Here is an 18,033-nt window from a genome sequence, read left to right on the forward strand (position 1 = left end):
CTCTAGTGGCACAGCCTTAGACCACTGCGCCACTCGGGTGGCCCTGCCCTGGATGTTCTGAATGTTTAGTGACGTCCCTGCTGGTCAGTCTATGTCATGGAAAGAGGAGGCGTTCCTAATGTTTTGTACACTCAGTTTATATGGGGCAATTTAGCAACTATCATTTGTTATCTATAATGGTTATGATAAATTAGGCATTGTCGCAATCTGTTGGCATATAGATAAATGAGTACATATGTTCTAAAAATAGAAGAAAAAAAATCCATTACAGTACTCGAGTATTCAAATAAAAATCACGTGAGTTCTCAAAGAGTCAAAAAATGTCAAATGCCCATCCCCAGGTGCCAGACAGGTATGAAATTCTGTAGTTGATCCGGATCCGGATCGGATCTGATTTTGATTGTCATGGGTCTCAGGTATGTGTAATTATAACTGATTTGCCGGTAACGACCCGTACAGACACGAACGCGACTTCTGCAATAGAGAGAAACTTTTCTCTTTTATACTGCTGCTGTCACACCCTGACCATAGTTTGCTTTGTATGTTTCTATGTTTTGTTTGGTCAGGGTGTGATCTGAGTGGGCATTCTATTTTATATGTCTAGTTTGTCTATTTCTATGTTTGGCCTGATATGGTTCTCAATCAGAGGCAGGTGTTAGTCATTGTCTCTGATTGGGAACCATATTTAGGTAGCCTGGTCTGTGTTGGGTTTCGTGGGTGGTTGTCTCCTGTGTCAGTGTTTGTACCACATGGGACTGTTTCGGGTTTTCACGGTTCTTGTTTTTGTAGTTTATTCATGAATGGTTTCATTATTAAAGAACCATGAATTATAACCACGCTGCATATTGGTCCGCCTCTCCTTCAACAGAAGAAAACCGTTACAGCTGCACAGGATTTTCACAAGAGTGGCGTGTGTAGCTTGTTGTTGTCGGCCAATCACAAGTCATCAAAGCGGCACTAGCCTCTGGCTCTGTGTGTGCCACAGCAAGCAAGTTAGGAGATCAATGGAAGATGGCATTAAAATGATGCAATTAAAAGTTAAATGAGAAGGAGAGGTTACAGTGACCAATAGTCAAAAGGTAGGCTGCTACTTAATACTCTGAATGGACCGGGTCTATACGGGGACGGGTCTAGTTGCCCTCAGGTCCATTTGTACAGGTGTCCATATAAAAAAAATATATATTAGGGTCTTGGGAGAAAAGCCTCGTATCGATTTCGGAACAAGACCTCTTGTATGTACAATAGGATGCATGACTATAAGACTACAGTCTTTACACTGAGGGTACCAGTGCCACAGTCACCCACTGAAATCATGATGAGGTGGCCTGTCTGGGAGAAAGGGAGGTGTCCTCCAACCACTACCTTTCTCATTTCAGACTTCTTTTGCCTGCTCCATTTGGTTTTCATGGGACCAAAGTGAGACGAGCTACCTACCGCACAGTGCTTACTGTAGTAACGAATGCTGTGGTGAAACCCACTGTTGTACTATCAGTCTTTCTTCCTTTGTCTACTTCATATATTTATCTGCCTCACCAGTCCTCTGCTCTTCTTTCTTTTTCCTTCGTCTCATTTTCTCTCTCTCATTACGGTAGAGTATAACAAGGGGTTTATTTTTCACGTCTATATATACTATGGTCTCCTATCGCAGCTGTCACTTTCCTTCTCTTCCTATGGTGACCATAGTTAACAGTATCGCTCGTTAGCTCATGTAATACCTTGTTCTTACTCACACAAGTAAAGGGAGATGGTGCACTGAAGCAATTTGGTTTCAAATGAAAGTCTATATTTAGATATGTAAGTGAATAAACCCTGCCATGCCTATACTGATTTGATTTAAGGAAATTCAAATACCCCTGGTGGGAGGCCTAGCTGCGTGGTGTATGTGTGACTTTCCTTTATTGTAATGAAAAGAAGCTGGGTAGCATTTATTATGTTTGGAACCTGTTGGTGCCTGGTTTGGTAATTAGAGCATGGAGCTCCTTTCAAACTATTCAGGGATTTATTTTCATTTTTTTTCTGTCTCACAGCAAAACACAAAGGAATTGGATTTCAGAAAGAAAATTAAAAGAGTCGTTTTTTTAACCAGTTCTTTATTTTTTTTTCTAAATGTCAAACCCTCTGCTGAGATTGACATGCATACGTTTCCCACTGTTCAGAGCAGGTTGAAGAGCATAGATAAGAAGGGTTATTTCTCCGGCAGTTAAGTGCACTAGCTAACACATGCAGGGTTTGTACCTATCGCTCTCGTTGTGTTGCTGACTGTCCTTACTGATTGTGGTTATAGCAGTGGGATCTTTGTGTCACTCTCTTGTTCCAATTGTTCAAAGCCCAAGCTTATTTTTCTGATGTTGCCTTTTCAAGAATGGCTTCGTTCCATCAAAGGCATGAAGTCGGGCAGATTGTACAGACTACAAATTCTGCAATTCACACAATATTACTTTGTGGGAACGAGCGTCATATTCAACAAACTTTTGATGGCAGCTCTTCCCAACAGTGAGGTTGAAAGGAAGTACACTGATGTGCTGTGGCTGGAATTGTATGAAAGAGGTGCATTTAGGACATCAAATGAAGAAAAAGAGCCTTTGGTGTAAAAAAAAAAAGTTCCACTGAATGGGTTTCAATCAGGTTTGGAAAGGGCTGCAAATATTGTGTTTGATGTAAAACTATGCTGTAAAACATAGTAGAAAATCAAATCAAAGGTTATTTGTTTCATACATAGATAAGCAGGTGCAGTGAAATACACAAATAAAACCCAAGAGAAAAAAATGAAGAAGAAATTAACCTTTTGTAACTAGGGGGCAGTATTTTCATTTTTGGATAAAAAACGTTCCCGTTTTAAACGGGATATTTTGTCACGACAAGATGCTCGACTATGCATATAATTGACAGCTTTGGATAGAAAACACTGACGTTTCCAAAACTGCAAAGATATTGTCTGTGAGTGCAACAGAACTGATGTTACAGGCGAAACCCAGATAAAAATCCAACCAGGAAGTGCCCCATTGCATGCCAATGACTCCTTATATGGTTGTGAATGGGCTACGAATGAGCTTACACTTTCTACGTATTCCCCAAGGTGTCTACAGCATTGTGACGTCTTTTTACACATTTATGTTGAAAAATAGCCGTAAGGAACCACATTGAATAAGTGGTCACATGATGGCTCCCGCAGAAAATCTTGCGTAAAGTACACAAGTAGCCATTTTTCCAATCGCTTCTTATGAGAAACCAATTGTCCCGGTGGATATTTTATCGAATAGATATGTGAAAAACACCTTGAGGATTGATTCTAAACAATGTTTGCCATGTTTCTGTCGATATTATGGAGCTAATTTGGAAAAAAGTTCAGCGTTGTAGTGACTGCATTTTCCGGTCGATTTCTCAGCCAAACGTGAAGAACAAACGGAGCTATTTCGCCTACAAAAATAATTTTGGGGAAAAAGGAACATTTGCTATCTAACTGGGAGTCTCCTGAGTGAAAACATCCGAAGTTCTTCAAAGGTAAATTATTTAATTTGATTGCTTTCCTTATTTTCGTGAAAATGTTGCCTGCTGGTAGCAGAGCCTAGCATAGCATTATGCCATGATAAACTTACACAAATGCTTGTCTAGCGTTGGCTGTAAAGCATATTTTGAAAATCTGAGATGACAGTGTGATTAACTAAAGGCTAAGCTGTGTCTCAATATATTTAATTTGTGATTTTCATGAATAGGAACATTTTCTAGGAAGATTTATGTCCGCTGCGTTATGCTAATTAGTTTGAGGCTATGATTACTCTCCCGCATGCGGGATGGGTAGTATCAAGAAGTTTTAAGAAATATAAGTACGAGAGATGTCAAAGTCTAGAATATAAATATATGATGTGTATAGACAGAGTGGACAATATTTTAAGTAGGAAAAAGGTATGTACAGCTGTAGTTATATAGGATAAGCTATGTCAAGAACACAGTATGTACTAGAGATAGGCTTGGCGATGGTAGGGGCAGCAACCTTAAAGAATAAAGGGTCTAAACCATCTGACCCAGATGTTTTTTGGGGGTCAAGTTTAAGGAGCTCCTTTAGCACCTCAGACTCAGTGACCGCCTGCAGGGAGACATTTTGTACAGGGGAAAAAAAGAGGGAGGAGCATCGGGGCTAGTCGCATTAGAAGAGGTGGTATATGAGGAAGTGTTGGATGGGCAAGGAGGCATGGCTGAGTCAAATGGGAATCCTGACTTAATGAAGTGGTGATTAAAGAGCTCAGCCATATGCTCCTTGTCAGTAACAACCACATCATCAACATTAAGGGACATGGGCAGCTTTGAGGAGGAGGGTTTATTCTCCAGGTCTTTAATGGTTTTCCATTAAGCTGGTGCGCTTCAGTCAATAATCCACTAATTTTCCCTCCTTCAAAATGCATACAAAATGAATCCCAAACATTACCAATAAACTTATCCAAACAACTCAATCAACGTTTATAATCAAACCTTAGGTGCCCTAATACGCAAATAAACGATAAAATTTAAGACAGAGAATCATTATTGTCTTTACCAGAGAAAAATACCAAACAACGCGCTCTCATTCACACCCTTGGAAACACTACAGCCAAAATGGGAGCTACAGTGCCTTGCGAAAGTATTCGGCCCCCTTGAACTTTGCGACCTTTTGCCACATTTCAGGCTTCAAACATAAAGATATACAACTGTATTTTTTTGTGAAGAATCAACAACAAGTGGGACACAATCATGAAGTGGAACGACATTTATTGGATATTTCAAACTTTTTTAACAAATCAAAAACTGAAAAATTGGGCGTGCAAAATTATTCAGCCCCTTTACTTTCAGTGCAGCAAACTCTCTCCAGAAGTTCAGTGAGGATCTCTGAATGATCCAATGTTGACCTAAATGACTAATGATGATAAATACAATCCACCTGTGTGTAATCAAGTCTCCGTATAAATGCACCTGCACTGTGATAGTCTCAGAGGTCCGTTAAAAGCGCAGAGAGCATCACGAAGAACAAGGAACACACCAGGCAGGTCCGAGATACTGTTGTGAAGAAGTTTAAAGCCGGATTTGGATACAAAAAGATTTCCCAAGCTTTAAACATCCCAAGGAGCACTGTGCAAGCGATAATATTGACATGGAAGGAGTATCAGACCACTGCAAATCTACCAAGACCTGGCTGTCCCTCTAAACTTTCAGCTCATACAAGGAGAAGACTGATCAGAGATGCAGCCAAGAGGCCCATGATCACTCTGGATGAACTGCAGAGATCTACAGCTGAGGTGGGAGACTCTGTCCATAGGACAACAATCAGTCGTATATTGCACAAATCTGGCCTTTATGGAAGAGTGGCAAGAAGAAAGCCATTTCTTAAAGATATACATAAAAAGTGTCGTTTAAAGTTTGCCACAAGCCACCTGGGAGACACACCAAACATGTGGAAGAAGGTGCTCTGGTCAGATGAAACCAAAATTGAACTTTTTGGCAACAATGCAAAACGTTATGTTTGGCGTAAAAGCAACACAGCTCATCACCCTGAACACACCATCCCCACTGTCAAACATGGTGGTGGCAGCATCATGGTTTGGGCCTGCTTTTCTTCAGCGGGGACAGGGAAGATGGTTAAAAATGATGGGAAGATGGATGGAGCCAAATACAGGACCATTCTGGAAGAAAACCTGATGGAGTCTGCAAAAGACCTGAGACTGGGACGGAGATTTGTCTTCCAACAAGACAATGATCCAAAACATAAAGCAAAATCTACAATGGAATGGTTCAAAAATAAACATATCCAGGTGTTAGAATGGCCAAGTCAAAGTCCAGACCTGAATCCAATCGAGAATCTGTGGAAAGAACTGAAAACTGCTGTTCACAAATGCTCTCCATCCAACCTCACTGAGCTCGAGCTGTTTTGCAAGGAGGAATGGGAAAAAATGTCAGTCTCTCGATGTGCAAAACTGATAGAGACATACCCCAAGCGACTTACAGCTGTAATCGCAGCAAAAGGTGGCGCTACAAAGTATTAACTTAAGGGGGCTGAATAATTTTGCATGCCCAATTTTTCAGTTTTTGATTTGTTAAAAAAGTTTGAAATATCCAATAAATGTCGTTCCACTTCATGATTGTGTCTCACTTGTTGTTGATTCTTCACAAAAAAATACAGTTTTATATCTTTATGTTTGAAGCCTGAAATGTGGCAAAAGGTCGCAAAGTTCAAGGGGGCCGAATACTTTCGCAAGGCACTGTACCTAGAAAAACTACAATTTCTGGCTAATTTTTACAAAAACCAGCCTGAAACTCTTTCTAAAGACTGTTGACATCTAGTGGAAGCCCTAGGAACTGCAATTGGGCATGATTTTGCCCTATTATAAAAGTGCCAGCCATTGAAAACAGTGGTAGGATGAAATTATTTATTTTTTGTGATGGTTTGTCCTCGGGGTTTCGCCTGCCATTTCAGTTCTGTTATACTCACAGACATTTTTTAACAGTTTTAGAAACTTTAGAGTGTTTTCTATCCATATCCTAGCTTCTGGGCCTCAGTAGCAGGCAGTTTCCTTTGGGCACGCTTTTTATTCATACGTCAAAATACTGCCCCTTATCCCAAAGAAGTTTACCACGTCTCAGTACTGACCAACACATCTGGATTGGAGCTGTGGACCCACACTTTCAATTGATCCATTTTATGTAATAATACAATTTTAGGTAATAAGCTTCTGCTCACAAAAACGTTTCCAGATATTGTCAGCATTAATACAATCAGGGCATGGCAGAGAACAGGGAGAGCTCTGCGGTGTTGATGTATGGTATTTGAATGTGCATTAGATGGCAACAAGATCATATTGTACAACAATTTCATCAGGGAACATGAATACAATGCCGGCGAGAGGTGGTTAGAATGGGATGGGAGGCCAAGAGTCTGTGTAACCATTAAATCGTCAACAGCAGGACAGAATGCCTCAAATGGTTCAAATGTATACGTTCGTGAGGGTCTTAGGGGCCAAGACACATTTCTTCATCCTCCTGAGTTTTCTTGGGTTATGAAAAAACATTATGCTGGCTGTATCTCCTTACTTAACTTAGCCCATAGCATAACATGGGTCGTTTTTCATGTAACAAAACATACAGTACTTAGCAGCTGTAAGACTTTCTATTTGACTCACAGTTACACATAGGTTTAAGGCCAGTGACTTGTCCAATACCCATGGGTACTTGACCTGACATAACTCTTACAGAGAAATCACAGTAACTTTACACTCAGTTCTTGACTTAGAGTGAAATAGGTGTCGGTACTCATTCTGGGTGCAGGATCTCCACAATCTTTTTTGCTACTATTCTATGAGGTGCAGGAGCTCAAGCAGTAGACCATTTGAGGTGCCGGTACTCCGCTTCGGTGTGCTCCTGCCCAAGTCAAGCACTGGTTACAGTAGCACTACTCACAGTCAGCCGACGCCACAGTGGTCGATGGTGCGTGATACACAAGGACTGGCCAGGCCGAGCCGGCCAAGCATGGAGAGAGAGTCAGAGTGGGAGTGAAGCCACCTGCGATGATGAATTATACTATATTCACTTCAGCGTCTCTCCGCACGGCTCTGGAGCCAAATCACATTTCCCCGGTCAAATAGGATGCACACAACTGAAAAAGGAGAGTGCATTAATATGGAGTAGATGTCACCGTCCGGGATGTTATTGTTAAAGTACACTTTGTCATTCGCTTCATAGCATTTATTTCCCCTTCACCTTGTTTTCCTTATTCATATTTTACATCTTTGCACGGAACACAAATGGCCACACTGGTGTATAAAACCAACAGAGTGAGCTCGGAGCATCTGTCAGTGTCGACACAGAGGAAGGTAAGCATGCTGTTACTCTTCTGGAGGATCTTGCTCAGTGTTAAGCACAGTTAGCAGTGGCACACTGTGTTGTGTTCTCTAGTACAGTAGGTAGGTAGTATACATAGTAGGTGCAGTTCTGTATTTGGATTATTGGGATTTTACTGGAAAGTAAATTGAGATGTAATACTTCCCGTATACTGAGTATATTGTTTTGTAATACATCCCGTATACTGAGTATATTGAGATGTAATACTTCCCGTATACTGAGTATATTGAGATGTAATACATCCCGTATATTGAGATGTCATACTTCCCGTATACTGAGTATATTGAGATGTAATACTTCCTGTATACTGAGTATATTGAGATGTAATACTTCCTGTATATTGAGTATATTAATATGTAATACTTCCCGTATATTGATTATATTGAGATATTATACTTCCTGTACATTGAGTATTTAACTGCAGATTAATTGTATACAATATGATTATAGCATTTCATTTGAAAGATTACTGCATGGAATTTCATTGCATCTTGGTTTAACATTTAGCTTTTTTTTTATTAAAGAGAGGTTGGTCAGCTAATGAATAATCCATGAAGGAAAGAAAACATTTGCAGCAATGATAGATAACATAAAAGAGTAGTCAGAGGAATACACCATTACAATCTAAAAATGACCTGCCAAGGTTATCCAATCTGCCCATTTTATTTGAAGAAATGAATGAGACAAGAAGATGTACATAAAGAGATCTGATTGGTTCCTCGCAGCCTTTAACCTTATAAATGACAGCAAACACATGCAGTCAGTAGTGCCAAATGAAGGTGGAGGTAGAATAGCTCTGGGGTCTGAGGTAATCATTCAGATTGACCTTCAAGCTATTCTGTATCACTCACGGCCCATCAGTCACTGTTCATCACTATTCATCAACCAGTAATTGACACAGTCAATAGGGTTAACACAACACCTCTTTAATTATAAGCTATTGATAGTGTATTGGCCAAACCTTACGTTTTTTTATGAAAGGGCAAATTGGACCAAATTTGATTGCACCTATCCTTGATTATTAACTTCTTAGAGGTAACGTATTCTAGCAGTAAAGTAAAATACCATTCACTATTGTGCAATAAAATCTTTTTTTTTAATTCTTACTGTATGTATATCATCGTGATATGACTTTGGTATTATACATCTTGGTAGCCCTAGGGCTGGAGTTTTAAGCATAGATCATAGTCCACAGACTCAGAGATAAGCCAGCGTCCCATTGTGACATAGCTACGTGGCTCTGAGACCACCATCGCACAACGCCCCAGAATTCCCAAACAACATTGCTCCCGGGACGCATACTCTTTTCATTTGAATGTGACAAAGGTTGGAGAAATTGCTTGAGCTGCGCTGAGAATTCAAAAAGTATGAAAACGTACAGTCTAATATTCTAAAACACTGCTGTGTGTACCGCGCTTTGGACACTGATAGACGCTTGACAATGTACACTGACGGTTGTACATAGAAAACATCCAGAATGCACTCTGTCTAAAATGTGATGACAGAGTAGTAATTAGATTGCTCCAAAGTATGTGTGGCGCACACGTCACATAGAGTATAAAGTATATTAAAAACTGTGTGGTTTGAGCCCTGAATGCGGATTGGCTGACTGCCATAGTTTAAATCAGACCGTTTTTTTACCACGGTATGACAAAACCTTTATTTTCACTGCTCTAATTACATTGGTAACCAGTTTATAATAGCAATAAGGCACCTCAGGAATTTGTGGCTGTATCCAGGCATGCCGCGTTGGGTCGTGCTTAAGAACATCTCTTAGCTGTGGTATATTGGCCATATACCACAACCCCTCATGCCTTGTTGCTTAATTACAAGAATTAACCGAGAGATTATGAGTCTATAATACTGATTTACTTGTCCACCTCTTTCACTGGATTTATTTACTGATTCAAATTGTGGGTTTTATTTACTTACAAGAGCTTGACGATTATCTTTCTCCTCTCTTATCAAGGGCATACTGTAGGGCATACTGTACATAGATTCAATAAAACAGAAAATGAAGTTGACATAGCTACATTGTCAAGCTCTGTAAAAATACAAATAAATCACCATTTGTATTGCAGTAGTATTCATGGTGTGAAAAGTATTTCTTCAACGATGCACAAACTTTGTAAATGGTTGGGATCAGGGATGGTGGATATGTCTGTCGTGTTAATCTTTTATGGCTAGCCTTCCCGTTAGCGGGACAACTTCCGGTGAAACTGGAGGGCGCGCAATTCAAATAAATAATCATAAAAATTATGGATATTAAACATTTAGGTGCATATAAGTGTCTAATATCGATTGAAAGATTAAATTGTTGTTAATCTAACTGAATTGTCCGATTTACAGTAGCTATTACAGCGAAAACTTGCCATGCGATTGTTTGAGGATAGCGCTTCCTAAATTCACAAATAGCGATTAAATATTCACTTACTTTTTGAAAATCTTCCTCTGATTTGTCATCCAAAGGGTCCCAGCTATAGCATGTAGTATCGTTTTGTTAGATTAAATCCTTCTTTATATCCCAAAAAGTCAGTTTAGTTGGCGCCATCGATTTGAGTAATCCGCTCGTTCAACATGGAGAGAAAGGAATCCGAAAATCTACCCCTAAACTTTGTTTCAACAAAGCAAAATACATTTCTATTTACTCCTCAGATACCCTAAAATGTAATCAAATTATTATATTTATTACGGAAAGAAGTGTTCAATAGGAAATAGGATTGTCTTTATGGCACACGCAATCAATGAATTTGTACTAAAACTGATATTTGTAATTCATTTTTGAAGTCTGAAACCTTGAACATAGACTGCTGACACCCGGTGGAAGCCATATGAATTGCATACAGGGAGCTAATTTTCAAGATGACCTTATACTTGCCATTCTAAGAGGATGGTCTCTCAAAAAATTCTGATCCGATTTTCTTTGGATTTCTCCTACCATATCTATTGTGTTATATTCTCCTACATTATTTTAACATTTCTTCAAACTTCGAAGTGTTTGTTTTTTTTGTACCAATTATATGCATATCCTGGCTTCAGGGCCTGAGCACAGGCAGTTTACTTTGGGCATGTCATTGAGGTATAAATTGAGAAAAAAGGGGCCTAGCCCTACTGGCTAATTCTTGACGATGGTTTCTGTTTGGAACAGGTCTCCTTTAGGCTAACAAGGCTGAGATCTTCCAGGGGCTGACTGTGGACCAGGGATTAGACACATCCAAGGACTTCTTGCCACTTGTGGCCAAGGCGAGTAAAGCCAGTACGTTCTAAAGGAAATTATATTTATTATCAGAATGAAATACACCTGTCCTTCGTACCATAGGGTTGTATCAAATAAATAAAATAAAAGGCTTGACTGACAATGTCATAGTGGTATCGACTGCAAAGAGGCAAAATCTCTCACTTCGAAAATGTCACAGTCATTTGAGGAATAATACATCCTCAGACAGCAAACTCAAGCACCACCCTGAAGTACAGTATTGCTGATTATAACATATATTTTTGACAGCCTTATTCTAAAATGGATAATAATAAAGTGAAAACAGATTTTTATAAATGCTTGCACATTTATTAAAAATAAAAACAGAAATACCTTATGTACGGCCTCCCGGGTGCCGCAGTGGTCTAGGGCACAGCATCGCAGTGCTAGCTGTGCCACCAGAGACTCTGGGTTTGCGCCCAGGCTCTGTAGCAGCCGGATGTGTCCGTGGGGCGACGTACAATTGGCCTAGCGTTGTCCGGGTTAGGGAGGGTTTGGCCAGTAGGGATATCCTTGTCTCATCAGGCACTAGCGACTCCGATTTATTTACATAAATATTCAGACCCTTTGCTATGAGACTCAAAATTGAGCTCAGGTGCATTCTGTTTCCATTGATCATATTTGTGATGTTTCTACCACATGATAGGAGTCCACCTGTATTAAATTGATTGGACATGATTTGGAAAGTCTACTTAAGGTCCCTCAGTTGTCAGTTCATGTCAGAGCAAAAACCAAGCAATGATTGTCCATAGAGCTCCGAGACAGGATTGTGTCAAGGAAGGGTCACAAAAAATGTCTGCAGCATTGAAGGTTCCATAGAACACAGTGGCATCTTAAATGAAAGAAGTTTGGAACCACCAAGACTCTTCCTAGAGCTGGCCGCCTGGCCAAACTGAGCAATCAAAGGGGAGAAGGGCTTGTTCAGGGAGGTGACCAAGATCCTGTTTGTCAATCTGACAGAGCTCCAGAGTTACTCTGTGGAGATGGGAGAACCTTCGAGAAGGACAACCATTTCTGCAGCACTCTACCAATCAGGCCTTTATGGTAGAGTGGCCAGACAGAAGCCACTCCTCTGTAAAAGGCACATGACAGCCAGCTTGGAGTTTGCCAAAAGGCACCTAAAGGATTCTCAGATCATGAGAAACAAGATTCCCTGGTCTGATAAAACCAATATTGAACACTTTGGCCTGAAGGCCAAACGTCATGGCTGGAGGAAACCTGGCACCATCCCTACTGTGAAGCATGGTGGTGGCAGTATCATGATGTGGGGATGTTTTTCAGCGGCAGGGACTGGGAAACTAGTCAGGATAAAGGGAAAGATTAATGGAGAAAAGTACAGAGAGATCCTTGATGAAAACCTGCTCCAGGCTAAGATCCTCAGACTGGGGCGAAGGTTCACCTTCCAACAGGACAACGACCCTAAGCAAGACAACGCAGGAGGGGCTTCGGGACAAGTCTCTGAATGTCCTTGAGTGGCCCAGCCAGAGCCCGAACTTGAACCCGATCGAACATCTCTGGAGAGACTTGAAAATAGCTGTGCAGCAACAGTCCCCATCCAACCTGACAGAGCATGGGAAGATCTGCAAAGAAGAATGGAGAATCATCCCAAATACAGGTGTGCTAAGCTTTTAGCGTCATACCCATGAAGACTCATGATAACAAGATGGCCCCGAACAACATCGCTGATGTTTTACATTCTCCCAACCAATTGTGCAATTTTGTTATTTTTTTGCATTTTGTTTAATTCATTTTTGTAACTTATTGTGTACATAATCTTGCTGCTACCGTCTCTTATGATCGAAAATAACTTCTGGACATCAGAAAAGCGATTACTGGAAGAAACGTTTTCCTTTAACGTGTCCGACGAGAAGGATATCCTGCTTTCACTGGAACAGACCCAGATCCACGCCTTTTGCGTGAAGAAAAGACGCCGGAAAAGGGGGACGCAGATCGTGGATCCTTCTGGACACCTACACCACCCGATGTCACAGGAAGGCTAAAAAGATCATCAAGGACAACAACCACCCGAGCCACTGCCTGTTCACCCCGCTATCATCCAGAAGGCGAGGTCAGTGCAGGTGCATCAAATCAGGGACCGAGAGACTGAAAAACAGCTTCTATCTCAAGGCCATCAGACTGTTAAACAGCCATCACTAACATTGAGTGGCTGCTGCCAATATACTGACTCAAATTTATAGCCACATTAATAATCAAAATTGGATGTAATAAATGTATCACTACTCACTTTAAACAATGCCACTTTATATAATGTTTACATACCCTACATTACTCATCTCATATGTATATACTTTACTCTATATCATCTACTGCATCTTGCCTATGACGCACGGCCATCGCTCATCCATATATTTATATGTACATATTCTTATGAATTCCTTTACACTTGTGTGTATAAATAAGGTAGTTGTGGAATTGTTAGATTACTTGTTAGATATTACTGCATGGTCGGAACTAGAAGCACAAGCATTTCGCTACACTCGCATTACATCTGCTAACCATGTGTATGTGACCAATAAAATTTGATTTGATTTGACGAGGGGTGTCAATAACAGCTGGTGAGCGATGTCTAATATTAAAGAAGTCTCTTGGTATTGCTCGCCTGAGGTAGAGTACCTTATGAAAAGCAGTCGATCGCACTATCTAACAAGAGAGTTCTCATCTGTATTATTCGTATTCGTATTTACCACCACAAAGCGAAGCTGGCACTAAGACCGCTCTCAACCAACTCTATAAGGCCATAAGCAAAGAAGAAAATGCTCAACCAGAAGCGCCGTTCCTAGTGGCCGGGGACTTTAATGCATTAACTCAAACTTTACCAAATTTTTACCAGCATGTCACATGTGCAACCAGGGGAAAAAATATCTTAGACCACTTTTACTCCATACCGAGAAGCATTCAAAGCTCTCCTCCACACTCCATTTGGCAAATCTAACTACAATTCCATCCTCTTGATTCCTGCTTACAACAAAAAACTAAAGCAGGAAGTACCAGTGACTCGCTCAATACAGAAGTGGTCAGATGACGCGGATGATACACTACAGGACTGTTTTGCTAGCACAGACTAGAATATGTGTAACGGATCTCGTTGGTGGTAGAAAAAGTAGAACAAGGCGCAGCGTGAAAGTGTTCATGATTTTAATTCAAAAACACTCAACAACAAAATCGAAAACAAAAATGCACAGTTCTGTCAGGCAACAGTATCTAAACAGAAAACAAGATCCCACAAACTCAGGTGGAAAACAGGCTGCCTAAGTATGATTCCCAATCAGAGACATCGATAGGCAGCTGCCTCTGATTGGGAACTACTCTCGGCCAAAAACAAAGAAACAGAAAACATAGAATTTCCCACCCGAGTCACACCCTGACCTAACCAAACATAGAGAATAATAAGGATCTCTGAGGTCAGGGCGTGACAATATGTTCCGGGATTCATCCAATAACATTGAGGAATACACCGCCTCAGGTATCGGCTTCATCAATAAGTGCATCAATGATGTCGTCCCCACAGTGACTGTACGTACATATTCCACCCAGAAGCCATGGATTACAGGCAACATCCGCATCAAGCTAAAGGCTAGAGCTGCCGCTTTCAAGGAGAGGGAGACTAATTTGGACGCTTATAAGAAATCAGACGAACTAACAAACAAGCAAAGTGTCAATACAGGATTAAGATTTAATCCTACTACACAAGCTCTGATGCTTGTCGTATATGGCAGGGCTTGAAAATGATTGCGGACTACAAAGGGAACCCCAGATGTGAGCTGCCCGGTGACGCGAGCCTACCAGACGAGCTAAAGGCCTTTTATGCTCGCTTCGAGGCAAGCAACACTGAACCATGCATGAGAGCCCCAGCTGTTCTGGATGACTGTGTGATAATGTTCTTGGTAGCCGATGTGAACAAAACCTTTAACCAGGTCAACATTCACAAAGCCTCACAAGTCCAGATGAATTACCAGGGCGTGTACTCAAAGCATGCGCAGACCAACTGTCGAGTGTCTTCACTGACATTTTCAACCTCTCCCTGACCGAGTCTGTAATACCTACATGTTTCAAGCAGACCACCATAGTCCCTGTGCCCAAGGAAGCGAAGGTAACCTGCCTAAATGATTACCGCCCCGTGGCACTCAGTTGGTAGCCATGAATTGCTTTGAAAGGCTGGTCATGGCTCATATCAACAGCATCCTCCCAGGCACCCTAGACCCACTCCAATTCGCATACCGCCCCAACAGATCCACATATGACACAATCTCATTCGCACTCCACACCGACCTTTGACAGCTGGACAAAAGGAACTCCTATGTGAGAATGCTGTTCATCAACTACAGCTCAGTGTTCAACACCATAGTGCTCACGAAGCTCATCACTAAGCTAAGGACTCTGGGACTAAACACCTCCCTCTGCAACTGGATCCTGGACTTTGTGATGGGCAGCGCCCAGGTGGTAAGTGTATGCACAACACGCCTGCAACGCTGATCCTTAACACTGGGACCCCTCAGGGGTGTGTACTTAGTCCCCTCCTGTATTCCCTGTTCACCCATGACTGTGTGGCCAAACACGACTCCAACACCATCAATACGTTTGCTGATGATACAACGGTGGTAGGCCTGATCACGACCACGATGAGATGGCCTATAGGGAGGAGGTCAGAGAACTGGCAGTGTGGTGCCAGGACAACAACCTCTCCCTCAATGTGGGCAAGACAAAGGAGCTGATCGTGGACTACAGGAAAAGGTGGGCCGAACAGGCCTCCATTAACATCGACGGGAATGTAGTGGAGCAGGTTGAGAGTTTCAAGTTCCTTGGTGTCCACATCACCGACGAACTATCATGGTCCAAACATACCAAGACAGTCATGAAGAGGGCACAACAAAACCTTTTCCCCCTCAGGAGACTGAAAAGATTTGGCATGGGCCCCCAGATCCTCAAAAGGTTCTACAGCTGCACCATCGAGAGCATCCTGACCGGTTGCATCACCGCCTGGTATGGCAACTGCCCGGCATCTGACCGTAAGGCACTACAGAGGGTAGTGCGAACAGCCCAGCACATCACTGGGGCCAAACTTCCTGCCATCCAGGAACTATATAATAGGCACCGTCAGAGGAAAGCCCATAATATTGTCAGAGACTCCAGTCAGCCAAGTTATAGACTGTTTTCTCTGCAAACCGCACGGCAAGCGGTACTGGAGCGCCAAGTCTAGGACCAAAAGGCTCCTCAATAGCTTCTACCACCAAGCCATTAGACTGCTGAACAATTCATTAAAATCACCACCGGGAAATTTACATTGACAACCCCCCTCTTGTGCACTGCTGCTACTCGCTGTTTGTTTATTATCTATGCATAGTCACTTCGCCCCCACCTACATGTACAGATTACTTCAACTAGCCTGTACCCCTGCACACTCGGTACCGGTGCCCCCTGTATATAGCCTAGTTATTGTTATTCTTATTGTGTTACTTTTTATTATTACTTTTTATTTTAGGCTACTTGGTAAAAATGTTCTCCTTCTTGAACTGCACTGTTGGTTAAGGGCTTGCAAGTAAGCATTTCCCGGTAAAGGCTACACTTGTTATATTCGGCGATTGTGGCAAATAAACTTCTGAGCAAAGGGGTCGAAAATACTTATGTAAATGTGATATTTCCGTTTTTTAAACTCTTTAATATCTTTGCAAACATTTCTTAAAACCTGTTTTTGCTTTGTCATTATAGGGTATAGTGTGTAGATTAAGGCTGCAATGTAACAAAGTGTGGAAAAAGTCAAGGGGTCTAAATCATTTTCTAATGCACTGTAAGAGCAGGGCAAATCCTCACATTGTCTCACTCTCTCCATCCCTTCCTCCCCCACTCTTGCTTCCTCAGGCATGTGTAGCTGTAAGTCTCAGCTGCCTGAGCTCCATGGTGTGGTCATCATGCTGGGTGCCGGTGACACAGCGTTAGACTGTGCCATAAAGCTAGAGCCTCTCAGAGCATGGCTCTTAACAGTGGCTTTAAAGTTCCTTCAGAATATGCTCTTTTGACCACAGTATTGATTATGTCCTCCTACTCTGAGATACTTTTTGAATACGGGCCTTGGGCAGAATTATAGCTGAACTTGTATTTTTGCAAAAATTTGATCTTTGAAATCAATTCATGAGTTATACATACGGATCTTATGTTTTGAATAGAACCTGACCATGCTCAATTACTCACAAAACTGTTTCTGACCATGACCCAGTAGCTATGAACATACTGATCTTTCCAATAGCCCTGTAGCCTCTATATGCAGCTAGCTGACTGCTTTTGACACACTTCTTTTCTGGTGGCTCTTCTTACATTTGTTATTCATATAGATTTGCTGTGTAGCTGAAGGTGGCTTTCGTCTTGGCTATAAGCTCATGGCCATTCACATTGTCCTTTTGTCTTTTCTGTGAAAAAGTAAGAAAGAAGTTATTGCACTGTAAAAATGTCTTCCGTTTTTTTTTTAAGAAAAAAAAAGGAAAAAACTCTTGAGGGGATTATGAAACCAGGTTTATTCTCTGAATATTATTTTTTTCTCCACGAAACATTCAAAGAAAACAATTGGTGGCATGGAAACAGAAATAATATTATTTAACCCTTGTTTAACATTCTGTATACTCCCCTTGTCCTAAGGGTGAAAAATGACCCGCCTTCACTAAACCCATAAAATAAAGTCGCTTAATTGAATTTTAAACCCCAAATATATTTTGCATGAGAAACAACCTATCATTCATCACAAACTTTGTGAATATCTGTGTTTTCCTTCTTCACAATGCAAAAAGACTGCATTTAATCTGTGGAAACCAACCATGTTATTTTGCTGTTCTTTGCCAAAAATGTCTTTCTTTCAGCTTGGGGGATTTCTTCTTCATCTGAAGATTATGCATCGTGCTCTGGGT

The 18,033-nt window shown here is 41.3% G+C and overlaps 1 pseudogene; it reads left to right on the top strand.

Moving 5' to 3' along the window:
- LOC139376890 (dihydropyrimidine dehydrogenase [NADP(+)]-like) overlaps positions 1 to 18,033 on the top strand; it is a 192,698-nt pseudogene that overhangs the window by 99,422 nt on the left and 75,243 nt on the right.

The sequence above is a fragment of the Oncorhynchus clarkii genome, chromosome 20 (genome assembly GCF_045791955.1).
Source record: "Oncorhynchus clarkii lewisi isolate Uvic-CL-2024 chromosome 20, UVic_Ocla_1.0, whole genome shotgun sequence".
NCBI classification, from domain to species: domain Eukaryota; kingdom Metazoa; phylum Chordata; class Actinopteri; order Salmoniformes; family Salmonidae; genus Oncorhynchus; species Oncorhynchus clarkii.